This window comes from Vigna umbellata, chromosome 1 (assembly GCF_029865625.1).
Source record: "Vigna umbellata cultivar VRB3 chromosome 1, Vumbellata_1.0, whole genome shotgun sequence".
NCBI lineage: Eukaryota > Viridiplantae > Streptophyta > Magnoliopsida > Fabales > Fabaceae > Vigna > Vigna umbellata.
This window is the reverse complement of record NC_142165.1, coordinates 27,319,422-27,331,307: the sequence shown is the minus strand read 5'-3', so window position 1 is coordinate 27,331,307 and position 11,886 is coordinate 27,319,422. Positions and strand designations below refer to the sequence as shown.

The 11,886-nt window shown below is 33.7% G+C and overlaps 1 long non-coding RNA gene across 1 annotated transcript; it reads right to left on the bottom strand.

Annotated features, from left to right (window-relative positions):
- Positions 1 to 421: 421 nt before the first annotated feature.
- LOC124823432 (uncharacterized) lies at positions 422 to 11,404 on the bottom strand. Its single transcript, XR_015785942.1, has 5 exons — positions 11,057 to 11,404; positions 9,539 to 9,596; positions 1,294 to 1,429; positions 637 to 732; positions 422 to 557 (listed from the first exon to the last, which is right to left on the bottom strand). It is a non-coding gene; the product is annotated as an uncharacterized LOC124823432 (long non-coding RNA).
- Between the last annotated feature and the right edge of the window lie 482 nt (positions 11,405 to 11,886).

The window sequence follows — 11,886 nt, the reverse complement described above, 5'->3', positions numbered from 1 at the left end:
CTGACAATAGATAACGCTTATTTAAATAAGCGCTATCTATTGTCAGACACCAATAGATAGCGCTTTTTTAAATAAGCGCTATCTATTGGTGTATGACAATAGATAGTGCTCATTTAAATAAGCGCTATCTATTGTTTTAAATTTTTTCAAAAAAAATAATTTTTATTAAAATATTTTTAAAAAAATATATAAAATATTTGTTCTATTATATATAAACTTATATATTGATTCAGTTATATACAAAAAATAAATATAAAATATTAAGACAAATATGATAAAAACAAGTCTCAAAAAGAATGTTTGTCACTTCAATGTATAAATAACATTTTTTGGTACAATAATATTTCAAAATGTAATCATTAATTCGTCAAGTACATGTTATGACATGACATTGTTTTATAAAACGTATATACAACCATAACACATATCCTATTAATACATATGTACATCACCCTAACAACCTATAAACATGTACTAATTATATGTAAACGTCAATCTTTCCTAACTTCGATAATTTGATTGTCACAATATTGTTGATATCTGCAATTAGAAAAATACTGCAACAAAGAAAAATAATATAAAATTAGTCAATTAAAATTTTCGTGCAAATTAATTATGACAATGAAGATAACTTACCTTAGTTGAAATTGTTCCTCCTTCACATGTGATAATTTCTTTCATATATCGACACATATAATATCCACAATCATTGTCATTGGGTTGTCTTGAACACTAGAAAACCAAAAGTAGAAAACATTATAATTTGAACATAACTGCAAATCAAAACTCTAATAAACTCCAAACATATTCAGTCTATGGTAACAAACAACTATATACCATGCTTTCATTATAACCATATATTCCTCCAACCAGTAATAATAATTATGTTTTATTCACTTGAACTTTGTAAATATTCTTTTTAAGAACTTTAAGTTCAATGTTATAATATACACTTATTACTCATTTACAACCGTTCACAATGATGTCAAAGTAGGAGCAATCTACCGGTCACCACATCCACAGATGATTTTGATCTTGAAATAAAATGCAACAATGTGTAAAGGCATCCCATAAGAAAGCATCACATTACAAAAGCTGTCAACAAAGAACAAAGGTAGCAACTTTGAAAAATATCAACATCAAATCCAAGACCGTGAGATTCAATTGTATATGTACATTGTCCGGTAGTTAAATATTTACACTAGTAATGGGTTTCTGCAATTAAAACCCAAAGAACAGACATAGGGGGAAATGAAATCAAATTACTGAAATATGTCCAAGGCAAGCACTCACCTGAAAAGGCAACTACAACAACTATTTTTCTGGGCACCTCTTTAATTGTCTCACAGGAATCTTTAGGCAGTGGCAAGTTAGCACCATACTTTGATGGCATGACGAAAGACATTCTCCACTTGTCTTGATCTTCAATCTAAGATAATACAATGATAAATTAGAACATCACAAATTACAGATATATGTTGAAAAGAAACTCCTAATCAAATAGTTGTATTGATAATTAAATACAGAACTTCCAGAAAATAATATCACAAAATTCACACACTTAAGTGCAAAGTGACACTAGTACATTGGCTATATCATAACATAGACACAAAAGGAGAAAAATAACGAGAGAGGAACCTGTGACCTAAATGGTTAAAATAATAGTGTTATGTTATAACGCCATCTAATTGGGATAGATATAGATAATTCATAAGATGGAAAATAGTATCAATTTATCCAATCTGACACACTTAAACTTTACATATTAATTATTTACATATTAATTAGACCATGTGCAGAGTGACACTAGTACATTGGCTATATCATAACATAGAAACAAAAGGAAAAAAAAACGAAAGAGGAACCTGTGACCTAAATGGTTAAAACAATAGTGTTATGTTATAACACCATATAATTGAGATAGATATAGGTAATTCATAAGATAGAAAATAGTATCAATTTATCCAATCTCACACACTTAAACTTTACTTGTTAATTAGACCATGTGTTAAAGAACATAGGAATTTGATAGAATTTTCAGGTGAAACCTTTAACTATGTATTTGGATAAAGTTAAGAAAAATCAGATTGAAAAAATATGCTAGGGTAGTTCAGACATTACTGAATTGTTATGAAAGATTTATTTCAATTGAACTTGAATTACATAAACATAGATTTTAAATTGTGAATTATACTATATAAAATCAGACCATGAAAATAAGTTAGATGCAATTATTTCACTATCATTATTGACAATGTTTGTTATAGTTATATAAATGTATGTTTCTACTGTTATGTTTGCTGAAACGGATATAATTATGCTAAACTTGTTTGGCAATGCATATAAAAATAAATAAGATAAAGATTGAAAATGAGATATTTCACGAAATCCATAAAATAAGGTCAACATATATATTCAAATTATCATACCAGTTTTTAACTTATAATTAACACCTCTAAAAGGTTTAATACATACCACACGAAATCATGTTTTACTTACCTAATTGTGCACTATCAAAACCAGTGAAATACATCATAACTCTTATCTTAATTAAAATAACATTGTGACATTTGTTTCTAAACTAAATAATTTCATGCATTATATTTCACATCACATATAAGAACTAAAGCATAAAAGAATGCAACATATAGTATAATACCCTAAACCACTTTAATGACCACCAATTTAAGCACTGGAACTCCCACTTTTTTTTTCCACATATAAATTCAATACAACCTTTTCACCAAATAGATTCTTGTACTAATTTTCCATGATCCAGACTTGTTAACATTACAACTCCAGACAATAATAGTATATACTAATCCCTATGGGTGCTCACAAATTTATAACACTAAAAGAGTTCAATAATTACATCTAATATACCTTAGAATCATAGAAACTCATGCAATCATGTCTTGAAACACTACACCAATGTTATTTGTTACAATAATGTGTATATCTAGTCCAACCAGAAAAATATAACAACACACCATAATTTTCCAGGCCATCTAGGAATAACATCCTATCCCACTTATTCTTATAAGAATAAAAACATCCAATTATTATCAGTAAACTCACACCTTCCAGACCCACAAATCAATTCCAATTTAAATATATTATAACCCAACATAACATATACAAATTTCCAGCTTATCATCATGTCCACTATAGATAGCCAAATAAGATTGCTCATAGTTTTAAAATACTAATAAATTAATAAACACCATTGCTGCATCTTAGAAACAATTAAGCTCACACAAAGGAAACATGTATTCAGAGAAAATATAGGCTGCAACATATTCGAACAACCAATTAAAACCCAAATAGTGAAAACTCTTCAAATACCTCAATTCTCACATTCTGCGCCCACTGCTCATGGATTTCCTCCGTCTCGTGTCCTCTTCTCCTTCTTTCCCAAAACGTATCGCTGCTGCTCTCTCTTGCTCTCGCACCACAAAACCTCCAATTCGTCTAGGTTTTAGGGTTTTGCCCTTTCTCCATTACTCACCTTGAAATCTCGCCTCCCCTCTTAAATTCCTTCTTCCGTTACTTCGTCTGAGCCTCAGATTCTCTTCTTCCCCTAGCCGCACCAAGAATCCCTCTTTCTCTTAGGGTTTTCGAAAAGAAGAAAAAAGATAAGGGAGAAGAGACAACGAGAAAAAAGAAAGAAGAATGAGATTCAGAATTTTTTAACCCTGTCTACTTCTCATGGCCTATGGATTTGGCATTGAAGGCTTCTCTTCCTCTCTCTCGTGCTCACGTTGCTATTTCTTCCATTTGGCTAACCCTAGTTTTTTTTTTTCGGTTTTGGGCAAAAAGAAACAGAGAAGGGAGAAGAAAAGAAGAATTGAACTAACCTTTGAATTAACCTTCAAAAACCAAAACCAGTGATTTAAGCTCATACGAACAGTAACGCCAGATGCAAAGGTGCACGAACAAAAGAAATATGTTTTCAGAGTTAACTGAATAAAGGAAATAGGCCGAATTTTTTTTTTTAGTTTTTATAATAAATAGATATCGCTTTTGCTTAAATAATAGCTCTCTGTTAATTTATTTTAAATTTTTAATTAAAAATAATAATATAAATAAATATAGATAGTATTATTTTGAAAAACGTTATGAATTGGAAAAGGGGAGAAATTTTTTTGTTGAGGATAGAAAGAAGCTAGAAGGAGAAATATATGTATTAAATTTTTTAAAATGTCGAATAGATAGCGCTTATTTAAAAAAACGCTGTCTAAATTTATGACAATAGATAGCGCTTTTTAAAAAAAACGCTATCTATGGATCTATTTTAAATTATGAATAAAAAAAAGTAATATTAATTATATATAAATAGCGCTTTTCCACAAAAGCGCTATCTATTGTCATAGGTTTAGATAGCGCTTTTTTAAATAAGCGCTATCTATTGTTCTGAACATTCATAGATAGCGCTTATTTAAAAAAGCGCTATCTATTAAGCGCTATCTATAGCCCATTTTGTAGTAGTGATAGCCCACATCAAAGTTGCCCTCATAAGGAAATTTAGCTTCCTTGAAACATCATATGTCAAAACACCATTCTATAACTTCTTGAAATCATCATTCAAAGGCTCCAAATAAACATCAATTGCTGATTTGGGATTAGATGGACCTGGTACTATACACGTTAAAAACATGTAAGTCTTTGTCATACACATCTCAGGTGGTAGATTGTATGGGGTAACTATCATCGACCAGCATGAATATGATGATGCAGACGCCTGAATGTACGGCGTAAACCCATCAGAGCATAGACCAAGTCTCACGTTACGCGGTTCACTAGCAAAGGATGGATGTTTACGATTGAAGTGCTTCCAAGCTTCACCATCAGAAGGATGACGCAAAACTCCTTCAGTTTTGTTACCATCATGCCATGTCATGTGGGTTGATGTTTGCATTGAAGTAAACATTCATTGTAATCTTGGAATTAGAGGCAAGTAGAACATGGACTTTAAGGGAATTGGTTTTTTTTCCCTCCGTTCTGCATGCATCGTATGATATCGAGGTGAGCCACAATAACATACATCGATTAACACAACAATCAATCTTCTTGGCTTTCAATCCCAACTTTGAAACGCATCTTTTGGCTTGATAATAATTCTTCAGAATAGAATTGTTCGGTGGTGTAAGATCTAGCATCACTTTTGTAAAGAAGTCCAATGCCTGATTGGGAACGTTCCAATTAGATTTACCAGCCATTAGCCTAAAGCACACTGACAATTTTGACTCAGATGAACCTTCAAATACCGGTTGATTAGCCTCTGTCAATAAATTGTAAAACCTCTGATTGGTTATTTGGAGACTCTTCATCATGACTGTCGTATGCTTCTTCTTTAGCCTATCGACGAAGAGCATTGTCGACCATCTCTTACATATAAGCAATTTGATCTATCTCATATGTATGTACAATAGTATTCAAACCTGATGCAAGCCGCTTTTCAGCTGTAGTGGAGGTGGAAGAAATTTCTTCACCATGAAATGTCCAAACCGTGTAATTAGGCATGAACCCTTTTTGGTATAGGTGAACTTTGACGACTTCATCTTTCAAAATTCTTGTACATTTGCACTTGATGCATGGGCATCGAATCCCTCCACTAAGAGCATAATATTGATATCGTCGAGTAGTCTACACAAACTTTTCAACTCTAACGACAAAAGCTTCCTTCAAACCTCTCCTTCCGCTATAACAACGGTCGTACATCCATGCACGATGGTTGGGAAAATGGGCCATGTTCTATGACAAGCCAAACAAAGATAAACTTAGCTTTAACAGCAACACTCCATGTGACATAAATAATAAACCTATTACAACTTAAGTTGACCATAGAAGGCAATTTGAACATTACTGTGATAGGCATACAATAAGGGTCATGCAAACAGACATCCTTAGTATTTAAATGCCTATGACATCCTAACGGGGTCGTGTATTAAATTTGGGGGAGACAACTTATTATTAGTGAAGTCCTCTTTTATAGAGTACTTGCACATACTAATAGTGAAGTCCTATTAGGTGAATCGGCAATTTGTCACCATTTAAGTGAACTTTTTAGTTTGAAACTACTCAAACTTTGAGTTTTAGGTACTTGTTTGCTTTCGACAAGTTTCCTAGCTTCATTCCACTACTTTAGACTTCATAGGATGTTAACATTACTGTTAAGACTCCGACAAGTGTACCGAATCGTATCAAGTAATAATAAAATGGTAAGACCAAGTATCGTTTCCCAAAGGACTCACGACACTAAACAGTTATGTGATTACTCAACTAATTAAGACTTTTGAAGAACAATTTATGGGTTTTGAATGCAAATGCAATAAAAATAAACATGAATGCAATTTGATCAATTGAGGCTAAACACTAGAATGGATGGATGAAGTTGATAATATGAGATGAATATGTTGTTGGAGTTTAGATTTCACCAAGTTTAGTCTCATGTATATACGAATTTTACTTCTTCATTAATGTTGATGTCACCATCTAAAATACTTAAAACCCGATTCCTCGGCGAAGAAAGCCTATCCTTAATTATTAGTTCATAAGATTCCTAGCATTCCTAATAATTAATTTTGAAGATCAGAAGCTTAAGACAACCAGAACTCATACCCCATTCCTGAGCAATACTGCTTCTGGGAATAATTCTCCAGAACATGAATTGTAAGATACCTTCCGATACTCATGCAAATCATACATCATGCTAATGAATGAGTTAAACAAAAGCAAGCAATATGCGAAGAAGAATTATCCTAACAATTAATGAAAGAATCATATATAATCAAGAATCAATTCAATACATGAGATTTTACAAAGTTTACATCATTCTCCAACAACAAATAGAGTTTAGTTCGCCCTTGTCATGGAGAAACTAGATGAACAATGAAAGAATGAAAGAGATAGAAAAACCCTAGAAAGAGAAGAGGAGAGCTATCACATCCCCAAATCTACCCTCAAGGAAAAGGAGAGTTGTCCCATCTCCAATTCTACCCCCAAGGGGTGAAAAGTGTGTTTCTGTGCTCAAGCCATCAAAAGATACAATCCCTAGGACGTCCAAGTCCTTAAATAGAACATAAAAATAACAAAAAACAGGTCCAAGCCCACAAAACTGGCGCTCAACGCCTTAAATGGGGCGCCCAGGCGTGGTACGGGTCAAAACTAGTGCTCAGAACCCTTGGAAGGGCGCCCAGGCGTGGTGCGGGAAGAAAACTAACACTCAGAGGCGCTCAGGGGTGCTCAGCCCTGGCGGTAGCATTCCAAAACTCACTTTTTTTGGTGTTTTGGTTGTTTTTCTTGGCTGATTCAGCTCTATACAGCTCTATATATTGTTGGAGATTCTTTCAAGCACATTATTAGCTACAAAATAAAGGGAATTTAGTGATAAAATCATAAAGTATAACCTCTAATCACTTATTCACAAAACTAAAGCAAAAACATGAGTTCAAGCAAGCTTCTAAGTCAAAAAGGGTGCATTTAGTATCATAGTTATATCACAGATAACGGTATTTTCAACTGTCATCAATTACTTAAAATTAGTGTACATTAGGTCTAGTTGCAATTTGTCACCCTTTAGTACAATTTTTAGGTTCTAAATACTCAAACTTTGAGTTTGAGGTACTTGTTTGCTTTTGACAAGTTTCCTAGTTTCATTCCACTAGTTTAGACTTGTTAGGATGTTAACATTACTTGAAATTAGTGTACATTAGGTCTAATTGCCGATTTCTCACCTTTTTAGTACACTTTTTTAGGTTTTAAGGAGTCCAATTTTAAGTTTTAGGTACTTGATCCAATTTGACATCATTCTTACATTCATTTTAGTAGTTTAAACTTGTTAGGATATGAAGATTAGACATTCTTAGGCTAATTTAAGTGAATTTCGAATTTCTCACCTATTCTAGTCTATTTATAGGTGTTCAATAGTCAAATTTTGCTTTTCTTGTTATTTTTGAATTGAGACTTCATTTTTATCTTTCTTTTATCTTTTAAAAGTTGTGTAGATAGTTAGTTTACTGTTTTGGTTAGTACTTTAATAGACTTTGCATTCTTTGCACTTTTAGTGTATTCTGAGTATTAACTTTTAGGTTCTAGGTTGTCATATTTTGAGTTTTAGGTATTTTTTGTAGTGTGAGTTCTTAATTAGCTAGGTTTTACCATTCTAAACTTGTTAGCATAGTTTATTTCTAGTTTCTTTTCCTAGTTTAGTGCAGTTTGCAATTGTAGTACACCTATTTGAGTTTTTCAACCTGCATTTTGAGTTTTTCTTGCTTTCTTCATTTGTTCTAGAACCTTTATTAGAATTCATTTCAGTGCCTACTTCTATTCTACACCTATTTGTATTGCTTTTAAGCTTTTTGGCATCTTAAAATTGTCCAATTCAAGTCATATTTTGGTGTTGTCCAGTGACCATTTATGGTGCAATTTTTTATCTGCTTTGGTGCTAATTTTGTGTGAAACTGTTGTGAAGACTTTATGGTGCAGTCCAATTTTAGAAACCTTTTCCAACTAAGGTGCCATCTTAGGAAGTGGAGAAGGAGCAGAATTTGTGAATTCAAAGGGGCTGTCCAATAAGCAAAAAATGTGAAAATTGGCAACTCCTATAGCCAAATTTTGAGATACAACCCAAACAGTTGAGTGATGGTGAGATTAAGCGTATATCATCCAAAAGAAACTTGCTAGTGGAGTGAAAATGAGCTAAAACACTTCAGAAAGTGGATTTTAGTGAATGCACATGAAACCAAAAGCTTTGGCCTAGAGGAAAATTCTGCACTTGCCTTCCAATTCTAAAAAGTCCATTTTCTCCAATTGAATGGTGTTGTCAATTTCACTTATACGGTTTAGGGTTTGAGATGCATTTTAAATGATCAAAAGGATTTTGAAAATTTGTTGATTGAACTGGTTGTAACAATTAAAGGTGCAGATTTCAGTTTATGAAAGTCATCAAAACAAATTTCTTCACACTTTGTTTAAGCCAAATTGTTCCTTTTCATTAGTGAGTTTTAAAATCTCTTAGAATTAATGAGTTTTGAAGTGTTCTTTAATTTTCTTTAATCATTTAAGACTTCCTTAAAACAATATTACCTCTCTTATCAATTCCTTTTCTTCTCTCTGTTAGGATCTGCTCATGGTTAAAATAATTACACAGTTGGAGGCTCTTTAGGCTGCTAGTTTTAGGGTCTTAGGTAGTCAATTAAAACTACAATGAAGTAGTTCTCTCTGTTTGGAGAGTTCTTACAAGTAACCACCTCTAAAGAGGTTACCACTACACACATTATATACAAAAAATATTCAATTATATAATTGAAATCAATATATACCACAAAGTGATGCACAAGCATAATAATACTTATAATCCAGCCACACAATTTACCCACACAATAACTTATATACACCATCAATCAATTATGAAAATTTCATCAAAACATCGTAAAACTATCAGCACAACATTCATGCAAATTTGCAATACACAAACTAGTCAACATCATCATTATCCCATCAATGACCTCTAAACAAATTTTACATTTAAAATTACCTGGAAAAATAACTTTGATTTAAGAAATTCTTCAATCTTTTTCCACTCACGGTCAAATCTACATCAATAGCCCAAACAAACAAAATGAGTTGTCTTTATTTCATATATCACAAATGAACCAAGCTTTTACTACAAATTCACGCAAATACAGATGCACCATACAGATCACAGAACTAGGCAACTAAACCAACAACTTATTATCAGAAAAAGGTCTAAAACAGGTGGTTTGGAGAGTGAAAACACACAAGGTTGTTAAAACTCGAAATTATTTGGCATGAAGATGTTTAAATCAATGAAACAAAGTTGTGAGCACAGTAAATTGATGCTAAATAATAGTATTTCTTAAATTTACTTATTCAACCCTATTTGTGTGCCATATTAAACAACTCCATCAACCAATTTTAGGTACAAAGAGTCAAATGAATTTTGGACACTGAAATAGACTCAGAAACAGCAAATAAGACTTGAGAAAGACACTAGAATCACACTTAAAGACATTCAACAATGATCTATCTACTGAACTAGAATTAAAAATAAAAAAAAAAATAGACTCCACAATGATAGTGTAGCTCGGCCAACTACAAAACCAATCTATCTACTCAAGTTAATGTTTATAGCACAAATTTAATTGTGAAACTAACTAGTTTAAATGTAAACAGCTGACTATGATTTGATAAACCAACAAAAGTTATTCCAGAAGATTCAGACATACACATTTACATTGTTCCAACTAAACTTGAACGTGAGATTAGCTAGCCCACATATATTCTATTTCTGGGATTCTAGTTCAACCTGATGATGCTAAGATGGTCCAAAGCAACAGAGATTCTAGGAAGATATGTGACTTTTCTATTGGAAAATGGGTTTATGATGACTCTTACCCTCTCTACTCTAATTGACCATATCTAAGCTTTGTAGTTACATGTCAAAAGAATAGTAGGCCAAATTCTGATTATCAGAAGTGGAAGTGGAATCCAACTGGTTGTACCTTGCCAAGGTATATATATGGTTGTTGTTGATATTTTTGGTGTGAAAAGGCTTCACATTTGGGTTTTAGATTCTATTTGTTAAAAACTAAGGCTAGTTTTTAGAAGAAAATGAATATATAACTATACCAAAATCTAACTTTTTGATTACATGTGCAGATTTGATGCACTGAGGTTTCTTGGAAGAATGAGAAGAAAAAGAATAATGCTGATGGGTGATTCGATGATGAGAAATCAATGGGAATCTCTAGTTTGCTTAGTGCAAGGACTTATTCCAATTGGTAGAAAAATTGTGACTTATAATGGACCTGCAATGGCTTTCCATGCCATGGTTTTGGACCTTTGGTTCATTCTAGCTACATCCTTCTTGCTTTTTATGTTATTGTGCAAAGTGTGATCAATATGAAGTTTTTTATAAAGCAAAGAAGGTATGTAAGAAATCACTATAGAATTTGCAATGCCAACTAGGTGCGCACTCGATGTTATGCTAATTGTTTGCAACATATTCAGAGCAAAATGCATGAGAATTCACCTCTACGGTAGCGACACCCCCTAGCTGTATTAGCACCTCCAATAGCCTCCCCTCGTGATAGTTGAAGCCCTCCGCCGCGAGCCCCTTTGTCACAAAGCCCCTAGATTTCCCTCGTCCTGCCATAATATGAGTCCTGGTCACACCGCCACAGTACTGTCGTTACGCCGCGACAGCAACCTCGTCACACTGTGACAACAACCTCGTCACTCCGCGACAGCAACCTCATCAAGAAACACCTTCGGTACTCTCCTCACGTTGACACACTGATTGAAGAAAAAAGGGGTTAGAGTTTGGGGGATTAGGTGATTAGGTGAACTCTGACATGCTTGGGGTAGAGGGAGAGAGGAAGACTTTGGGGGAAGTTGCGGGAAAACAATTTGGGAGAATGGGAGAGGGAAATCTCAAATCCTGATTTCATTAAGTCCATGCCTATACCGACGGCTAAATGCCTTCGGTAAATTCGCTTCCCATTACTGTAGGCCATAAGACATCCGTAATCACCATCCCATTGTGACCGCTGGTATATCCTTCGGTAAATCAACTTTACCGAAGAACCAAAAGTTGTCGGTAGTACACTACAAAAAAGAAGGACATTACCGAAGGCCAGAAGCCCTCGGAAACAGCTCGAAACCGTCGGTAAAAGGTAATTACAGACGGCTTATCGACGGCCAAAGAGCCCTCGGTAAATCCCTTGTCGCTAACATTTACCGAGGGCTTCCGCCCTTCGGTAATTACTGAGGGCCAAAAGCCTTCGATAATTACCGAAGGGCGTTCTGAACCTTGTCCTGTCATGCACCACTGGACTTTGCATTTGGAAACATAAACCTGCA